The sequence below is a fragment of the Dromiciops gliroides genome, chromosome 4 (assembly GCF_019393635.1).
Source record: "Dromiciops gliroides isolate mDroGli1 chromosome 4, mDroGli1.pri, whole genome shotgun sequence".
Lineage (NCBI taxonomy): Eukaryota > Metazoa > Chordata > Mammalia > Microbiotheria > Microbiotheriidae > Dromiciops > Dromiciops gliroides.
In genome coordinates, this window is record NC_057864.1 from 437,576,992 (window position 1) to 437,597,443 (window position 20,452).

General features: G+C 41.2%; 1 protein-coding gene across 2 annotated transcripts in view; it reads right to left on the minus strand.

The window, feature by feature from the left end:
• Positions 1–15,922: 15,922 nt before the first annotated feature.
• The window catches only part of SLC16A4 (solute carrier family 16 member 4), a 32,936-nt gene continuing 28,406 nt past the window's right edge, over positions 15,923–20,452 (minus strand). The window contains exon 12 of one of the 2 annotated variants that reach the window (XM_044002136.1): positions 15,923–16,056. The gene's annotated coding sequence lies outside the window, so the exon portion shown is untranslated. The remainder of the gene's footprint in view (positions 16,057–20,452) is intronic. The other variant, XM_044002135.1, reaches the window with a different exon arrangement.

Genomic DNA, 20,452 nt, shown 5'->3' on the forward strand with positions numbered 1-20,452 from the left:
CTAACACCTTCCTCCTTCACTAAAGTACCATGCTACCAATTTACATGTGGCATGTGGGAGGTAGAATGAGAACTTTGCTACTAATGTTTTTTTCCCCCCCTCTTATTCTTAGAGGAACTTCTTAAAGAATGTTCACTTACAAGACATTGGAATCTTAGCTATCCAACCTGGACATCTGCGTTAGAAATCCTCTCATCTGGTCCTCTCTGCATTTTAAATATTACCTGGGGCCTAGTTTCCTGGGGTGGGGGGTGGGGGAGCAGGTAAGGAATCTGATCTTCTGATGAGCTACTTACTATTAGCAGCGAGTAGAATTTCTTTTGTAAGGATATTTACCGTCCAATGAACTCAGATAGGAAATATGAATATTGTTCACTTGTCTGTTCTGGCAAGAGACACCTGCTACTGCAGAAAAAAGTTTTGCTGTTATCCATAAGCATCGAGTCTTAAACTTAGATAGTGATGGTATCATCATTTTTTTCATGTACAAGAAGAATAGACTTTAGGATGACGGTGCAGAATTCATAGACTAGATTAAATAGGTTTGCCTTCTCATCCCGGGAAGGGAGATAGGTTCATTATAAAATTTAGTTAAATCTACATCTTTTTACTTAGGGAGAAGAATACTTGGGGAGCTTAAGAATAGTTGCTCCCAATTTTTATTTTAATTTTTTTCCAGACCCAAGTAGGTGGCCCACAACTATCATGTGGCATTCATTGCTCAGATCCTATTACTACTTTGTATTTAACCAAGGATGTAATTTTGGAGTTTTACTTATCCCCAATGGCTCATAGAACTTGGCGTAGGGTGTAGGGTAGTTTCATTAGAGTTTATTTTATTTCTTCACAGGTTTGGGCAGCCCCTCTGGGCAATATTTTGTCCTAATAATAATAGTGCTAATAATGATAAAGTGTATAGCACTTACTTTGTGACAGTCACTGTGCTAAGCACTTTACAATTATTATCTCATTTGATCCTTGCAGCAACCCTAGGAGTTAGGTGCTTTTATTACCACTATTTCACAAAGTAATGGAGGTAAACAGGTTGTGTGACTTGCCCAGGTCACAGCTAGTAAGTGTCTGAGGCTGGATTTGAACTCTGGTCTTTCCTGACTTCAGGCCCACAGCTTTTCTGTGCCACTGAGGAATTTGGTTTGGAGTTCGGGGTATTCAGAGTCTGAACTTTTTAACAGGGCTACTTTAAAAAAAATACACACAAAAGAAACCGTGCACAAAAGGTGGTTTTCACGGAAGGTTTTGCAAAGTGATTTCAAATATCCCAGTTTAAAAAACATTTTTATTTGCCATAGTTGCCATTTTGCCTATTTAGTAATAGCAAATTAAATCATGGGTGTCTACTCATGTACTCAGATTTATAGTAAGTAAACACATAACTCTTGGGAGAATTTCATGGCTTTTATAAATTTTAATTGCATTTCTAGGGTGTGTCATACAAAGGGAAACAGGAAAACAAAATTATACACACCTATATAGGGACAATCAGATTGGCCACAGTGACCCTGAAGACTTAAGTCATAGGGGAGTTTTGATCAGATTTAGTAGAGGGAGAGACCTACACCAGTGAAATCATAGGTTATTGGAAGGATGAAGATTTGATATGGGAAGAATACAAAAGATAATGTTTTTTTTAAATTGTAACTTTTTTGTAAAAAGATTTGCTATTAACCGATTAGAGGATGTGGTACAAAGCCAGACTTCTGATTATAAAATGAAAACTCTGAAGTAAATAGATTATTGTGATTTAGGTTTAAGTGCTACTGTAAATAAAGAGCACTTCTAAGGACTTTGTAGACTTCTAGACTGAACTGGGCTGCTCCAAAAAACAGTAAAAAAGGGGCCACTCAGTGAAACATGTAGGTTTGTTTCCTTGCATAGTGGTAGGTCACAAGCTATTATAACATCCACGTAAATTAAAATGACATCCTTGGAGACAGCATATTTAAGGTTCCTAGCTTAAAATGGCACATAATCTTCCTGGAGATCCATATTGTCATTCTGCTTGGAGGAACATTCCCCTATTCATTGCCCTCAACTCCTTGATCTAATTATCAACCTACTCCTGAGCTGTTGGTGGTCTCCTTGAAAAAACACATCATTCTTTTGAGTATATGGATTTACAGTAGACCCACTAGGGCCTAACTCCTGATAACCACCTGGAGATGACCTTGAGGTAAAACAATGAATGTCCTAGGTGATACAACTCAGATGACCTTTTTCTTAGGTGTGAGTTTCAAAACCAACTCCAATCTTTAATGCACATCACTTTTGTTTAAGGCCTATGTTTTGTGCTGTAGGAGATGAGAAGTACTTTACCTTCCAGAAGCTTGCAAATCAGTTGGGGAGGTAGATGACACATTAAGTGAGAAAGGCTAAGGACCATTAAAAAAAAAAAAAACAGTTAGAGCTATGCTCAGGAAGCAGGGGCTTCTTATATAGACAACCACTTAGAGAAGAAGACTAAGGGAGAAAAGGGGTCATTTCTGATGGGGAATCAGGGAAGTCCATAGACATGAGGGAGAGGGAGTCAAGGTTGGGAGGCAGGTGGTCAGTTGCCTTTAACAGAAATAAAAGGTGGGGTCAGAAGAGAGCTGGTTTTGAGAGGGAGGGAAGGTGTTTTAAAAACACTTGCTTAGGGGGCAGCTAGATGGCGCAGTGGATAGAGCACCGGCCCTGGAGTCAGGAGTACCTGAGTTCAAATCCAGCCTCAGACACTTAACACTTACTAGCTGTGTGACCCTGGGCAAGTCACTTAACCCCAATTGCCTCACTAAAAAAACAAACAAACAAACAAAACCACTTGCTTAGTTTGAGGTAGAAGTCCAGTTGGGAAAGGTGGGATTAGGGGCTCCAGACAGGAATCATCTGGGTGGATGATGGAACTCTGGGGGTGATTGTGGGAGCTTTGAGTGAAAGGGGAGGGAGTAAAGCAGAGAGCTTCTCCATTAACCCCTCAGGGCTGGCAAGAGATAAAAGGAGCATAGTCTACCTGGAGGAGGAGGGAATGGAAATGTCACTGAAGGAAACCATAGTCTTCAGGTTTTTAATGTTGGAGAAAGTTAACAATGAGAATGAGGACAAAGGAAAGACTAGTAGATTTGGGGATTTATGAATTCATTGTTAAATAGTGTTGGGCTAGGGAACTATCCTTATAGTAGAGCAGATAATTAATGGCTTAGAAAATTCTTCACCATACCAAGACTAGCTTTTCTGAAACTTAGAGAGTTGCCTAGAACTCTGAGGCTAAATGACTTGTCCAGAGTCCTACAGCTAGTATGTGTCAAGTGGGATTTGTACTCAGGTCTGGAAGGCTGAGACTGGCTTTCAGTCTACCATGCTGCCTCTCTATTATTGGAAAGGTTATGTTTATGTAGCATGTTTCTCCTGGAACTCAGTTTATCTCAGTTGTCCCATTTAGCCTTGGTGAAGAAGAACCCTTATTTTAGAGAGAGGAAAACTGATCTCTGAAGAAGTTAAATGAATTAACCAAGAATGCTGTTAGTGGCACAGTGATACGACTGTATTAAACTGAAATCCCTTGACCACTGTGCCTTGAATTCAGACTTGATTCTGCATATATTTTTCAATTAGCTATGATCCTAGCTAGGCTGCTAACAGAATTAATTCAGAAGGCAGGGCAGCTAGGTGGTGAAGTGGATGGAGCACTAGCCCTGGATTCAGGAGTACCTGAGTTCAAATCCGGCCTCAGACACTTGACACTTACTAGCTGTGTGACCCTGGACAAGTCACTTCACCCTCATTGCTCTGCCCCCCCCCCCAATTAATTCAGAAGGATTGGAGCTGAAGGTGAGTGTATATGTATCAACTGGTGTTTCAAAATTAAAAATAAAATTCTGTTTTGAGTGATTTGTGCTGCTCCCCTCCATCATCAGTGGAGATAATCAAGTCAGTGACTAGGGGGCAGCTAGGTGGCACAGTGGATAAAGCATTGGCCCTGGAGTCAAGAAGACCTGAGTTCAAATTTGGCCTCAGACACTTGACACTAGCTGTGTGACTCTGGGCAAGTTGTCACTTAACCCTCCTTACCCTGCCCTCCCCTCCCCCCCCCCAAAGTCAGTGACTAGAATGGGTTCAAATTTAATCTTACATTCACATAATCAACAGTTACATGCCTACCGTGTGCCAGGCATATTGCTTGGTGTATACAGATTCAGAAATTGAAAACTGCCCTTCTAAAAAGAGTTGCTGTTCTCTTGGAGACTGGACTTTTGATTTCAGCAGTGTTTGGAGCCCCAGGGTGAGGACCTTCCTCTACCATACAGGTTGGTACCTGCTCCACACCTTTGTCTCAGCAGCCTGGAGTTAGTGCCTTGACCAGGGTCATGGGTGGGTCCTATTTGTCAGCAGTGGGACCTCAGCTCAGGTGTTCTTCATGGAGGAGGTTCTGCAGCCATGCTGCCTTCGGGGATAAGTATAGATAGAATCAGTGCAAGGGAGTTAGGGGAGGCAGAAAGAATCAGGAGAGATTTCACATAGCAAGGAAGAGGGAAGGATTCCGTGAGGGTAGGAGAGCCCATTTAGGGGATGGGGGATGGCCAGGGCCTGCTGTGTGTGAGGAACGCACCACAGTGTGTAGGAAGAGGACTGGCGTACTGTGAGGCTGCAGAGGTGTAGGGTGGTAATGGAACAGCTGTTTTTTTCTTAAGAATTCCAGAAAAACCAGGGGCTTTGTAGAACATGAACGCAGCCGTAGGGACCAGCCGAATGCTCTTTGCTCTGAATGTAGTTTTTCTCAACAATTGTTAGCCAAACTAAGGTTTTAAAGGCATCCTTCCCCCTCTTTTCCCCTTCTGCAGCTTTCTTCTCATGCTTATTCTTATTTCATCTGGAACCACATAGTTGAATTGCAGGCATCGATATGTTATAGCCTAATAAGCTGTAATATGTTTTCACATTTTATAACTTATTTAACCTGATGTTCTTAGACAGTTGCCTTCTTCCTTGTTGACCTGACATAGGTTCCTCTTTGTAGAATGCTGTTGTACGTGAACCGAGTAAAGAGATTGTGTGTGTGTGTGTGTGCGCGCGCGCATGCACGCGCACATGCTGCTTGCATGTATGTGTGAGAGATTTTTAAGTACTGGCATGTTTTTTAACCCTATTCCTTTTGCTTCCCAACAACTTGAAGACAACATGTTCTTTTTATCCTGAAAAAGAGTCTTCATGAAGTAATCATATGTAGAGTCATGGATTGTTGTAGCTGGAAGAACCATGTAACATGTGACCAGAATGGAAATTAAATGCAAAAAGTCATACAATGTGTACACACATTCTCCAGTAGATATATTTAAAGGAGTTACTTACAAATCAGTCCCCCTTCTGTGTGAATTTCATTTTACTTTTACTATGTTACAGGAAATAACTATCACAGACCCTTTTACTTTACACTTAAAGTAAGCAAATAACCAATAAATGATAATTTATGAATACAAAAATAAAACTTCAGTTAACCGGAACCCAACTAATTTGAATCCTCAGTTGGCAAGTTTGGGGGTAGCTAGGTGGCGCAGTGGATAAAGAACCAGCCCTGAATTCAGGAGGACCCGAATTCAAATCCAGTCTCAGACACTTGACACTTACTAGCTGAGTGACCCTGGGCAAGTCACTTAACCCTCATTGCCCCACAAAACAAACAAACAAAAAGTGATAGTTATTGGGGTAACTGTTGTGTATTTTTTCAGGTAAAAAAAAATCATTGTTTTTCCCTTAGTTGCTTAGTGTTTCCGTAAAATTCTGTAGAGCTGAGACTAGAAACCCTCAACCTAATTCAGTATAAGCCTTCTTTAAATTTCATTTTGGCATCTCATTAAACTGTTGTGCCTCCATTTTCTGATCTGGTAAATTAGATGTGCTCTAGAAGTCAGCACATGTATTGTAGTATTAAGCAAGGGGTGAGTAAACTACAATGAGGTCCCCCAGCCTGTTTGTGTGTAGCCTGTAAGCTAAGAATGGCTCTTACATTTTAAAATACATGTTAAACACTGTTCTCAGCACTGTACAAGAACCAGCAGTGTGCTGGACTTGGTCCTCAGGCTTTAGTTTGCTGACTAAGGAAGGATGTACTTTGTGCCTATAGTTTTTTAGATTAGCTTGAACAACATTGACTTCTTCTGTTTTAAAAAAAAGTTGGGATGTGCTTTGAGGGGAGGGGGTGGTGGTAGAGGGTGGTTGTGAGAAATACTGTCTTTTCATTCTGTGCATGCTCCTTGGCTGGGGCTCAGATCTGGTCTAGGTTTTCGTTAGGAGTAAGAGAATCACTTTTTGCTGATGAAAAGCATTGTTTATAAGGATCACTCTTCCTGCACACTTAAAACTTTTGCAATCAGGTGGAAAATTCATTCTACAAGATCTCTATGGGACTTAATTTGGTTGTGTGTATGTGTTTGGTGAATACTTTATTTAGTGTATATTTTAAAATGATATTCATGTAGTGATGGTAGCTACAGTTATTTTGAACCCTGTCACCTTTTCTTTATGCTATCTGCCCTTCAAGGAGTATGCAGCTCTATTTCTATAATCCCAGTAAATTAATTTACTGTTCCTGTTAAAAAATTTTTTTTAAGGAAATAGTATCAGCATGACTGGTTAAACATTTTTTTTCCCTCCTGGGTCTCTTTTTAGGCACTACTGACAATCAGAAATGTATAACGGGCTTTGGAATCTGGTACTGTTAACCAGCAGCTAAAAAGATGAGTTCTCATGGGCAGACTTCTGGCATGGACACTTGTCCTCCTGTTTCTGTAGAAAATAGAAACTGGGTTGGAAGTCAGAGCTGCACAAAGGGAAGGAAGGGTAAGTTTCCTTTAAATTCCATATTTAAAAACCCCCAGCCTTATTGATGGTGGCATAATGTCAGTTTGAACCCAGGAGTGTACAACAGCTCAAAACCCAAGCTGTCATCGAGGTGCACTGCTGATTTTTACTGCAGTGGAAACTGACATCAGGTCCCGCAATGAAATGGAAGGGTTTAAATATGGATGCACTTTTGTTAGAGACTCTGGCTCCCCATTTCCTGAGGGACAGGGTTAGAAAAGATTGATAGGAGAATTACTTTGTCATGCCCCCCCTCCCCTCTGGGATGTCCAGATTTTGCTTTTTTGTATCTTAGCCTGTTGTACTTCTGTCATAAGAAGTGGAATTAGGAATATAAAATGAATATGCAACATATAAAAAGACATGTGGATTATGCTCTGCTGAGGATATTGAAATCACAGATGCCTCTTTGCAAAATAACAAGAGTGATAAAACTAGCTAATAATGAGTCTTTCTTCTATATCTTAGCCTCATAGGATATCACTTTCTATTTGGGGTATAACATCTGATCTCCTTTAGGCATTTGCCCCTTTTTTCATACAACCTGAATCCCTTGCCAGAGAGTGAGTCCTTTCATTGCTGTATTAAAGGACTCTGTTCCACAGCTGGGGCATATTATCCCAGAGTGTGAGAAACTCCCCTTTACCACACTTCTACAGATTGTTTTATGGATTGTTCGCAGTCACCTCAGAACAGCTGACATTCTCTTACTAATTAGTAATTACATTTTGACTTATTCTTACTTCAGAATTCTTGGTTTTGGTGATATCACTGGTCATGGTATGTCAAGATTAAGATCTAGACTCTTGTCTTCTCAGAGAATGTTACTATCGTGGTGAGCCAACTTGGAAAAATCTTTTTTTCAGCAGTTCCATATAAAACCTTTCTTAGGAATGACACAAGTTAAACAGGAAGCTATCCCACTCGGGCAGAAAACAGTGAGTTTCCAATTTTGTCCCTCTGGGACTTGATACATTTAAAAACTCTTAAGAAGTGAGTTTTTGGGGTCTTTTAGAGTTCTTTGATAACCCTTTTTATCACAAAAGGCAAACTTGTCTACAACTTGGGCAGCTCTTGAACTGTCAGAATGGAATTGGTTTGGTATAAACGTGTCACTCTCCTGTTTTTAATACCTTTGCAGATTGTTCTCTTTGGCACTCAAAGCTTGGCAGAATTGGGCTTCACCCTCCTTCTCTTACTACCCATGACTCCCTCTTTACACAGTCTACTCTCCAAGGTGGCTCACTTGCTGCCCTACATACACAACATTCCATCTTTGGCCTACTTGCCTTTGTACAGGCTCTAGCCAAGCCTGGAATATTCTCTTTCCTCATGCTCTTCTTAACCCATTGTGAACCAGCTTCTGACCTCATCATTCCACCAAAACTGTTCTCTGCAAAGTTAACAAGTGACCTGAGTTGCCAGATCCAATGGCTTTTTCTCCTTGTGCTCTCTGCACTGTTGATCACTCAACTCTAGGTTTGCAGGACTCCGTTCTCCTGCCCTTCTGACTGCACCTTTTCTGTGTCCTTTTCTGGCTCCTCCGGATCACACCTTCTAACCCCAGGTGTCTCTCAGGGTTCTGTCCTGGGCCCTCTTTTCTTCTTCTATTGTAATACTTTGTGATCTCATCAGCTCCCATGGATTTAATTACCTTCTCTATCCTGATGATTCTCATATCTACCAATCTTTCCTGGTGACCTCCAATGTTTCATCCTGACTTGCCTTTCATACATCACACACTGGATGTCCAGTCTTTTTCCAAGGCCTGCCAATTTCACCTGTGTGACATAGCTTGAATTTGTCCCCTTCTCTCCTCTGACATTGCCCCGACTCTGGTACAGGCCCTCATCACCTTACTTGAGGATATAGGCCTGGCAGTGAAATCTGGGTTGGACATTTGGGGGGGGGGGGTATGTGTGTATGTTTGTATGTTTGTGTGTGTGTAATTAAAAATTGCTTTTCGGAACGGTCTGACCAATTCAGAACTTCTACCAACAATACACTGATGTGTTCCTTTTTCTGTAGTGCTTCCAGCCTTTCCATCTTTTCTCATATCTGCCCATTTATTGGGTATGAGGTGAAAATTCACAGTTGTTTGGATTTGCATCTTTTGTCAGGGATTTTTAGCGTCCTTTTATATGGTTGCTAACTGTTTACAGTTTTTCTTTTGAGAATGCTTTGTTCATAACCTTAGACTACCTACTTTTTGGAATGAATTGCTTTTGGTTTTGTGTTTCTGTTGGTCACCTATGCTTTGATACTAGTTCCTTATCAGAGATATTTTATGAAAATTTTTTTCCTACTTGACTTTTTCACAAAAACATTTATTTTAAAATAAGGTTTTTATTGTTATCTAGATTTCCTAGATTTCCCTCTGTGTTCCTTTCCTTCCTCTCTTTTAGAGAGCCATCCCCTGTAATAAAAGAATCCCTTAAAAGAAGAATTAGAAAAAGAAAAGTTGTACAACACTGATAGATTTTTTGAAAAATATGACATGCAATATTTCATACTGAACAGACCTTTATTCCCCATCTCTCCAAAGGAATGGCAGAGGTATTTTCTCATATTTCTTCTTTGGGGTCATGCTTTCTTTATAATTTTGCAATATTTCTTTTCCTTTCTTTTTAAATACATATTTATTTATAACTGAATTTCTCCCATATTATTTTCTTCTTCTTCAGAGAACCATTCCATATAAGCAAATGAGCAGAGCCACTTGATACATCAAAAATATCTGAAAATATATGATATTTCAGATCTGTGGACCCAGTGAGTGGAGTAAGCAGGATATCTTCTGACCGATTTTTTTGGGAGGGGGGTAGGGCAATGAGGGTCAAGTGACTTGCCCAGGGTCACACAGTTAGTAAGTGTCAAGTGTCTGAGGCTGGATTTGAACTCAGGTCCTCCTGAATCCCCAGGGCCAGTGCTTTATCTATGGCGCCACCTAGCTGCCCCAGGATATTTTCTCATATGTTCTTTAGGGCCTCATTGTTTTGTGGTAATTCTTTCCATTTACATTATTGTCACTGTGTATGTGATTTTCTTGGCTCTGCTTGCTTCCTTCTCCATCAAGTTTTGAAACTCTTCTCTGTATTCATTCTGTTTGTCATATCTTACAGCTCATTACATTCACACTCCACACATGGTTTAGCCATTTTTCAGTCAATAAACTTCCACTCTGTCTCCAGTTCTCACCACAGAAGGTGTTGCTGGTGTATGTACAGCCTTTTTGTCAGTGACCTCTTAGGGTAGGTGCCACTGCTCTCCAAATGGCTGTACAGATTCACAACTTTTTCCATCACTGTTCCAGCGGTTTCCTCTGTTTCCATCTGTGACCTCCTTGCCAGTTTGAGATCTAAGGGTTGTACTCATGGACATTCCTCACATTTCTCTTACTCTAGTGCTTTGGGACATTTTTTCATTTGGTTGTTTGCAATTCTACTATTGTGAGCCTTTATTTTATTTCCTTTGACCATGTATCTATTGGGAAATGGCTTTTGTCTTCTCCATTTCTGTTAGTTGTCTATGGGTAGGATGAATTCACAGCCAAACAAGAGATAGAGGCAATTACAAAAGCCAACATAGATGATATTTGTTACGTGACTTGAAGAGCTTTTGCAACAACAAAAGTAATGTATCTAGGATTAGAAGGGAAGCAGTTAACTGGGGGGCAGGGGACACTATCAAATAATTCTGAAAAGGGTTTGGTATTATTAATAGTGTGTGGGGGGGTACACATCACCTTCTTGACCCATTTTGTATTAACTTGATTTATGCAAATGCTTTTAAGATTTGATTAAATTTAATTTTTGGCTACTTATCTATTTTATTTTTTGTAAGAGCCTCTATGGTTAAAAAAAATCACAACACCCCTCCCCCCTTAGACCTGCCTTTTTTTCTGTTTCTGAAAGTTCTGTTAAATTTTTATTTCATTAGTTTTACTACAAAGTTTCAACCCATTGACATCTTTCTGAATCTTGGCACTAATCAATGCACATATTAGTAGCAGGTCATTTAGGTCATGCCAGCTAATGTGCTATGTAGGAACATAAAGCGAAGAGAATTTTCAGGTCAAATTAACATCAGTCATGGTGGTCATGCAGAGTCACTATTACCAGAGCAATTCAGAGCTGGATGGGACATTAGAGATCCCACATACAACTATTGTAGTAATCCAGGCACAAGGTGCTGAGGGCCAGAGTTGGGGCTAAGTCAGAGAAGGGGGTGAATTGGAGAGTTGCTGCAAAAGTAAAATGGGAAGGCCATGGTAATAACTTGGATGTGGAAGATGAGAGCTAAGAGTCTGGGATGACACCTAGGTTGTGAGCCTGCGGGATGGGAGGATCGCATTAATCTCCATAGTAATAGGGAAGGGGGGGGGAGGGGAATAACAAGTTCTCTTTTGGACACACTGGGTTTAAGATGTCTGGGAGGGGCAGCTAGGTGGCACAGTGGATAGAGCACTGGCCCTGGAGTCAGGAGGACCTGAGTTCAAATCCGGCCTCAGACACATAACACTTACTAGCTGTGTGACCCTGGGCAAGTCACTTAACCCCAATTGCCTCACTAAAAAACAAAAAACAAACAAAAAGGACACTTGGAGATAGGAGGTAAGCAAAGAGATTGGGGCAGGAAAGGTGGATTTGAGAATGGGATAGATAGAAATGGTAATTAAATACTTGGGAGTTGCTGAAATCACCAAGTGAAATAGTATAGCAGAGAAAAGAAGAGGGCCCAGGACCAGGACTGAGCCTTAAGGAACACCTATGATTGGAGGGTGGGATCTGGAGGAAGGTCCTATAAAGCAGACAAAGGAGGTAGTTTGGTAGGAGAATCACAAGAGAGAGTCAAGGAGAATGTGATGCACAGTGTCAGACTGAAGAAGAAGTCCAAGAGAATGAGAACTGAGGGGGAAAAAGCCTTTGGATGTGGCTATGGGGGTGACTGGTGACCTGCAAGAGAGTAGTTTTTGTGGAATGATTTGGTCAGACGTGGATTATCAGGAGTTAGTGAGAGGAGAGAGAATGGAGGCACCTCTTGTAGATGACCTTCTCCAAGGGCAGAAGAGATGATAGGATGATGGTAGATTTGGAAGGAAACAAGGGAGGGGTTTTTTAGGATGTCTGTAGGTGGCAGAGATTGAAGAGATGGAGTCCATGACAGAAGGTGCATTCTATTGCAGGAGACAGGGTGGAATGGGATCACCTGCAGATAGAGGAGTTTGCTTTGGTAAAGAGTAAATCCACCTCTTTGTATGAAAGTGGGGTGATGGAGAAGAGAGTGTCAGAGTGATAGATGAGGAAGAGGTAGCTCATGGTGAATGGCCTTAGGTTTGGTTGGGTTTTGTTTTGGGGTTTTTTTTTTTTTGGTTTTGCAGGGTAAGGGGGGTTAAGTGACTTGCTCAGGGTCATCCAGCTAGTAAGTGTCAAGTGTCTGAGGCTGGATTTGAACTCAGGTCCTCCTGAATCCAGAGCTGGTGCTCTATCCACTGTACCATCTAGCTGCCCCCGGTTGGGTTTTTTTAAAGTAAGCTGAGAGGGAGGTGAAGAGAGAACCCTAGCAGGTTTGAGGAAGGATGAAAAAGTTTGGAAGAATCACAGTGGAGGGTGGGATGAGTTGATGAAGGAATTATAGTAGGATTGCCTAGCAGCAGTGAGGGTCCAGATAAGGTTGTATAACATTCATAGTGGACCCTTTCAAAAGTTTTGTGATTTTTCTTTACTTTTGTTCAGCATGTGCGAAGGAGATAAGGTAGTGAATAGTGGACATGATGTGTGATCCATGGCTGAGACTTGGCTGTGGGTAATTGGTGATATGAGGGGCTGGGGATTCAAGAGAAGAGGGTACTATAGATTTGAACTGGTTGACCAACAGGTCAAAGTGAGGAGAAAGGAGAGAGAGTGGCTAGTGTAGAGGAGATGGCCTGGAGAGAATTGAAGGGTGAAGGGATTAGAGGTCATGGTATGAATAAAGAACAGGGTTACAGAAGGGAAGGCCAAGGGAGAGGTGAAAAGCCAGTAAGTATATTACTGTCAGATAAGGAGATGAAGGTGAAACATGTATGGTTAATGGCAAGATTGAACTTATGACTATCTTTGTGTGTGACTGAGGTGGGGTGCAGGAATATGGAAAGTGAGCAGAAAGAGAGAACTGAGTGGTCCAGGTGTTTGAAAAAAGTGGGGTAGGGGTAGGGAAAGGAATAAGCATTTTTGTAGACCCTACTATATGAGATGCACTGTGCTAAGCACTTTACAAATAAATCATTTGATCCTCCCAACAATCCTGTGAGGTAGATAGATACTGCTCTCACCCCCATTCTACAGTTGAAGAAACTGAGGCAAACAAGTTAAGTGCCTTTGGTCAGACAGCTGGTTAAGTATCTGAGGCCAGATTTGAAAGGAGGTTTTTCTAGCCTAGTGCTTATCTAAGAATCAGTATGTATGGACTTTGTTTGACTGACTTTTTCTTCAGATAAGTCATTGCTCCAAGGCAGATATGTGGCAGGGCATAGAGCACTGGGTCTGCAGTCAAGATGACCTGAGTTCAAATTTGGACTCCTACACCAGCTGTGTGACCTTGGGCATGTCACTTACCTCTGTCCCAGTTTCTTCACGGAGATAATAGCACCTACCATTCCAGGGTTGTTGTGAGGATCAAATGACATCATAATTGTACAGTGCTTAGTATAGGATCAGAGGCTGATTTTGAATCCAGGACTTTCTGACTTGGAGGCCAACACTCTCCTTGCTAGGTTTTGTCTCTCTGTCAACGTGTAGTTAAATTACTATTACTTGTAAGCCAGAAAATAGAGCTCACTCTTGTCTTGACACCATGAGGCTATTGCCAAGTTTTGTCATATTGCTTTAAAGTAAAATTTGCCCCTCCAAAGGGGTGCAGTGTTTAACTGGATTTAGATATGCTGTTTGGTTAAAGCTAGGAAAGCAAGAAAAAATAGGCATGCTTTAAAATCAAGAGAAAATAAATTGAATATTGTGCAAGGGAAGTATGCTCTATATGCTCTATATCTTGTTATACATAGGACTATATTTTTAACGCGTTCTAGCCTAGCTGCTCCAGTATTAACTTTAAATTTCTATCTAAACAGTGCTTTCTCTGACCATTTTAAATTATCTGACAAATCCTACAGACCCAGCTGTTGTTTCCTTATAGTAGGAACAGGTTACATGGCATTTTTCTCGTGCAGTTTTTAGGTGCATTGCAATCTCTCCTGTCCAGTTCAAGGTGCTTCATGATACTTCGAACATTTGAAGAGCCTTTTATCTCTACTATTAGGAGTTAGGATAGCTTAGTGAAAATGATTACTGTCTGCTCTAGCTTTGACTTATGATTATCTTTGTAAGAATAGTGTCTCATTTTTACCATCTGTGAAACAGGCATATTTGTTTCTTTCTGCATTAATGAGATGCCCTAAGGAAAAAGAAGACCATAAAGAGGTATTTTGAGCTCTTAAGAAGAAAATCCACTATATAAACTCACTGTAGTGGTTATCATATTAATTAGGGTTGATTAACTAAGTTGAGATCTTATAAAATTATACATGTAGTGTAAAGAATTAATTGTTATTTGAGGTTTTTATGCATGGTGCTCCACCCACTGGTTGTAGCCATTGCCATAGCGCTGGCACCTTGTCATCACCACTCCCCCAAGCCTACATGGGCCTGGCAAAATTATAATGATTAGAAGCCTAGTGAGGGCAGTCATGTGACTGTCAGAGTGGCCATCCAATTGGCTGGGGGCTGGGGGGTTTCTGGGATTGGGGGAGGAGAATTCGCCATTCTAGCTGGACGCTGGAAGGCGACAGGAGCTCTGCTGTGTATTCTCAGCTGATTCCTGGGTGGTAGTATTTAATTTCCCTTTCCCCATTTTATTTCCTTTCCCTTGATCCTACTGATCCTGTTTGTGGGTTGTTGTTTTTTTTTAAGTTGGTTCTTGTTAAAATAAATCCTATTCTGTTTTGAGGGAGGCTGCCAGTCTCCTTCCTTGCCCTAATATTGCGGCAAGCCGCTTAGCTAACACTCCCCAATTAAAAATTGGTCCCCACAGTAGCAAATGAATAAGAAAATGTGAACCACTGTTGGAAACTATAGAGAGCAGAATTATAGAAACCCTTGGCTTTTAATAAAAAGTCCTAGAGCCTAGGCTCTTCTAATCTTTAAACAACATGGGTAATAAAGGGACTTGTAGAGTCTGTGCAAAGCTGAATTAAACTCATCCATTCTTTAGCTAGTCCTGCTTCTAAGCCCAAAGGCCTACAATCGAGGGAGTCCCAGAGGGACTTCTCTAAGAGTGTTTGCCCTTTTAGGGAAGTACCATTGCTGTAAGGCAGAAGGGGCCTAAGGAAGAAGAGGAGCAGTTCTGTTCAGCCACTAATCCATTCACTGCTGTTTTGTGGGCAGGAAGAGAATTGACTAGTGGCCGTGTTGCTGATGATGCTAGCCCTGTTTCATGTCTCCCTTGAAGGCAAGCAAAACCATCAGCAAACTTGATTCATCCAGTGTGGTGAGTGTTACCAAGCTACATGAAAAAGGGGGGAGCATTTCAAGCTAGAATGTTTGTGCCACAAAGAAGTTAAACCACCATTCTGGTTCCAAAGAAACACTGATTTCAAATTGGGATTGTGGTTCTCTTGATTAGTTTTATGGGAAAATAATAGTGCTTTGCAGGAAGAAAAGACTCTTCAAATGATTTGGAAACCAATTACAAATATATTAAAATCATTTTGTGAGTGATTGTGTAAATAAAAATGGAAGAATCTAGGATCATATGTTTGACTAGTTCTGTCTAGATCTAATTTACCATTTATTTGAACTACAGGACTATCGATTTTAGAGCTGTCTGGTGGTGGCAGAATGGTAGTCCATACTGACAGGGGTTAGATTAGACCACTGCAATTTAACCGTAATTTTAATCCAAAGTCTACTTTTAACTTCTTCTTTGGCTAAAGAGAGATCCTTGTTTCTTAACGCCAGCCAGGAACCTCTGGTTTTTCTCCAGGTTTTAGTGATTGTAGGCTTCTGTTTTGCTGCTACTTGGTTGGAGTTGTCCTCATCTGCTGGGCTCTTCTCTTTACCCATTTTGTGGCCAGGGCCAAAAAGAACAGAGGAACCGATGAGAGCAAAAAACACGTCCCAGAAAAGAAAAAGGAACAGGCGTATGTCTGGGTGCTGTCATACAGCCAACCTGGAGAGGAAGAGACATTTCTGTGAAGGAGACTGTCCTTTCCAATGATAAAGGGAAAGACTCTCCTTGACCAGAACCTATTTAAAATAGCTGTACCTCCTTCCATCATATCCCATTAGGAATTCAGTTGGGTTTATTTGGGATCTCACATAGACTTCATCAACTTAAGCAAGTCAAGCTGAAATTTGGAGATTTTAAAAAAATGGGATTCAGTTTTTTTAAATGACATACAGGGAACATAAACATCAGAGAATTCAGAGTATGGTCCTTGAAACCATGAAGAACAGTAGTCTTTGGATTTGGCCACATGCTTTTCAGGATTCCCAATTTAGAAGAAATGAGTTGCTTAGGTGCAGAGCACCAAGGAAATATGTAGATGCTATATGTATTTCCCTATTCTGTATGACCTCTGATAAATTCAGAGTCCTCTTGAATGGAAGTATATTTAAGATAGATTCCACATACATTACATTTTAATTTTAAGAAATTTGAGGTTTACCTCAGTATATGATAAAATGTACAGAATTCGTATTCTCAAGTCTATCACAATGGGGTTCTACTCTCCACTGATGTAGCAGATCACTAAGGAAAGGAGTAGGGATGATGTAAGCCAGAGGAGATGTTTCATCCTACTGTATGGCTTGATTAGGCTCTTAGATTCTGTAGCCCTGAATTTGGTTCAGGGTATGTGAAGTGTGGACCAGGCAGTTGCTAGAATGATTTCCTTGTTCCCACACTAAAGCAGCAGTGTGGCACCATGCCTTCATCATTCTCCTAGAGCTTCCTAAATCATCTAAGTAGCTGTATTGGCAAAGGAGAGACTGGTCATCTCCAGTCTCCCAAATTCTTGGGGGTTGTAAAGAGAAACCCCCAGGCTATAGATCTCATTTTTTTTGGTTAGGTATCTATTTAGCATATGGAAGAATACAAGTTGTTTATCACTTAACTTCAAAAGAATATGTGATCAAATTCACTATTTTTGAAGTCCAGTAAACCTTGATTATTCAGCATCCCTAAGCTAACACTATGGTGAACCTGTAGGTAATTGGACAACTGAAGACAGTGCTATTAATATGCCTTTGGTTGTCAAAAGATCAAAATTAGATTTAGTGAACTTTGCTAGCAGTAGCCCAGAAGTGGTACAAATAGGCTAAAGGCACTCATTTTGTGTTTGTGGTTGTAAGAACACAAGTTTGTCATTCCACAAAAGTATCTTTTTCTTTCCTGTGATGGCTATGTTGGGTTATGTCTCTTTATGTTCCCTTAATTGGCTGTTCTAAAGAACCAAAAATGTGTTTTTTGTTTCCTGTTTTTGATTTGCTAGTACAATTGGTATCTTTTAAAAAAAAAACTTAAATGAAATCAAGCTGTTCTTTATTCATTACTTTTCTCCTTTCTTTGTCTCTTTGGTCATCAGTTAAAAAAAAAAAGATAACCTTGTTGTTGAAAGAACCATTTTTCAACCCACTCTACAAAGGGCCTGCCTCTTTGACAAGCCAGAGTGATCATAACCAAACTGTAGAACTCAAATATTTCCTGATGTGGTCAGCATCCCATGTGGTTGCACCACCATGTCCTCTTTGTGCCTTTTCAAGAGGAGAATAGCTGGCAAAAATACCCACTTTCCTAACAGTCTTTTCCTTCCAAATTTAGTGATCTTAAAATTTGGGGAGAATAAAAAATAGATCTTTAGGGGAAGGTTGATCTCTGGTCTATGCACTTGTGGGTAGTTATTGATTTTGTTTGTTTGTTTGTTTGTTTTTTTGAGGGGCAATTGGGGTTAAGTGACTTGCCCAGGGTCACACAGCTAGTAAGTGTTAAGTGTCTGAGGCTGGATCTGAACTCAGGCACTCCTGAATCCAGGGCCGGTGCTCCATCCACTGCGCCATCTAGCTGCCCCTAGTTATTGATATTTTAAGGAAATACTTGAATGTTGTTTAAAAATGGAGATAATGAAGATTATTGGGAGTAATAAGAGGGAAGATGGAGAAGGAATTTGGCCTCAACCATTGGATTAGTATTGATTTTACAAGGAAGGCAGCTGTGTGATAGGGCTAGGGAAAGAAGTGGGGTTTTTTTGTTGTTTTTTTTTGTTGTTGTTGTTTGCAGGGCAATGAGGGTTAAGTGATTTGCCCAGGGTCACACAGCTAGTAAGTGTCAAGTGTCTGAGGTTGGACTTGAACTCAGGTCCTCTTGAATCCAGGGCTGGCCTTAACCCACTGCGCCACCTAGCTGCCTCCATGAAGTGTTTTAATGTAGCAGGTAGTTCTGGGATAGATATGTTTCAGAAAATTCCATTTCAAAAAGAGCTTAAGCAAAAATGTTGGTGCATTTCCCTAACCTCCTTTAATAAGGGAGGCCTTTGCTGCCCAGAATAGTAGGTTGAGAAGTACTTGGTGAACTGCCACGTTTAGCCAGGGAACAAAGTAATAAGATCAGTTTGGCAGATTTATCAGAAGGCCCGGGAATGCCCCGATGCCTTTTGCAGAATAGTCAGAATATTAGACAGTGGGCAGTAAAGCCTGACTCAAGAAGCTTCTAAGTTGTTGGGAAGCCCAGAGAAGAGATGTGCAGGAGAATGGATTGATTGCAGAGTTTGAGTTTTGGGTCAGTAGGTGACACGGTCACATTTCAGACTGTACGCATGAAAGTCGGGCTGTATCTGAGTGGCCACTTTAAACTACATCTCGTGAAACTGCCTCCACCCTGAAAGGAAGCTCACTTCTGTTACCTGGAGAGCAGCATCAGGCAGTGATTGTGCCCGGCTTGTTTCTGTTTATGGCTGTGGGACTTGGGACCCTGTCGTTTTAATGCCTGGGTCAAAGAACTCCTCTGATTCCAGTGTCCAGGATATCTAAAAGTTCTTGATAGTGAAACATGGCCCCACAGTCCTGAAAGCGAGACGCTTTGAATGCTTTTGGAAACATCGGTGTGCCCAGGATCCCCAAGAGAAGTCCTGAAGAAGGGCAGACTAAACTACATGCTTTTACCAAGTCTTAATTGAGTAATCCTTTTCATTAAATTGTTAGCTGCAGATTCCCTAGAGTCTTGGGCCTTGGCAGTACCTTGAATAGAATAAATGCTTGTTGAATTATGTTGTGATGGACTGAGTTATCCTGAATTTATTTCACGGAGAGTCCTGTTTTCTATTCTCTCACATCTTCCAACAGAAACTGACTTTAAAAGATACACCTGTCTATTCCTCCCACCCCACCTCCTTGACCTGCCTGTGGCTGAGCTATTCCCTAAGTAAGAATAGTCTAGTTGCTGTAGATGTTTATCAAGCCCCACCCTTGTGGGGCCCCAGTGCCCCAGAGGACCCAGCATAGATAATCTTTTCCCTGTCAAGCAGGGAGTGTTCTGGCTATAGGCGATCTCTCTCTCTCTCTCTCTCTCTCTCTCTCTCTCTCTCTCTCTCTCTCTCTCTCTCTCTCTCTCTCTTTCTCTGTTTCTCAGTGTCTCGTGTGTGTCTGCGTCAGTCATTTGACTCTGCCGGCTATACTTTTACTAAAAACAATTTATTGTATTTCCCACTGTATTTTCCTCCCAGTCCATACTAAGGCATTAGTAATTCCTTTCATTTGTCTTGCCTAGCACATGATACTTTGTGGGGGAAGGAGAGTCTCTCTTTTAAACTCAGAGTGGTCAGGTCCTCCGTCTACCACCTATTGGCCAGTTGACCCTGGAGTCGTTTTTTTGAACCCTCTCAGTGTCCCAGTTAACCTCAGCTGACTGATGAAAAGTTCCAGAGAAGTTTCTTATTCTTTTGTTTTGTTTTGGTTTTTTGCGGGGCAGTTGGGGTTAAGTGACTTGCCCAGGGTCACACAGCTGGTAAGTGTTAAGTGTCTGAGGACGGATTTGAACTCAGGTACTCCTGAATCCAGGGCCGGTGCTCTATCCACTGCACTATCTATCTGCCCCCGAAGTTTCTTATTCTTATTGGTGGAAGGAGCTCCTCCTGGACCAAAAAGAAGTTACAGATATATTTAGGCTCTTTGGAATTGTGCTGTCATTTTGATTTAGGGACTCATGAACTTCAGGAGCTGAATAGAGCCATACAGGATTCTGATATGTTATGAGAACATCTCTATGTAAATAAAATAATTTATAGTTTCCTTTTGTGCTGCTGTAAGGGACACTAGGTGCCTTGTGATGTCACCAAGGAGAAAGAACTCAGCAAGCTTCTGGCCCCCCCTCCCCCCTTGGGGGTCAGGGAGGTTTCAAAAGATTAAGAGCATCAGACCAAACTTAGAATCAATACCTGCAAGCAAGTCTCAAGTGGCTGGTGTGTATACCTGGGATGTGTGTGGGTGGGTGTATTTGGAGGAGGGAGAGGGGTTAGTAGAGATTCTTGAGTATGAATAAAAGTGTTCTAATATTCCAAGGAGGGAGGAGG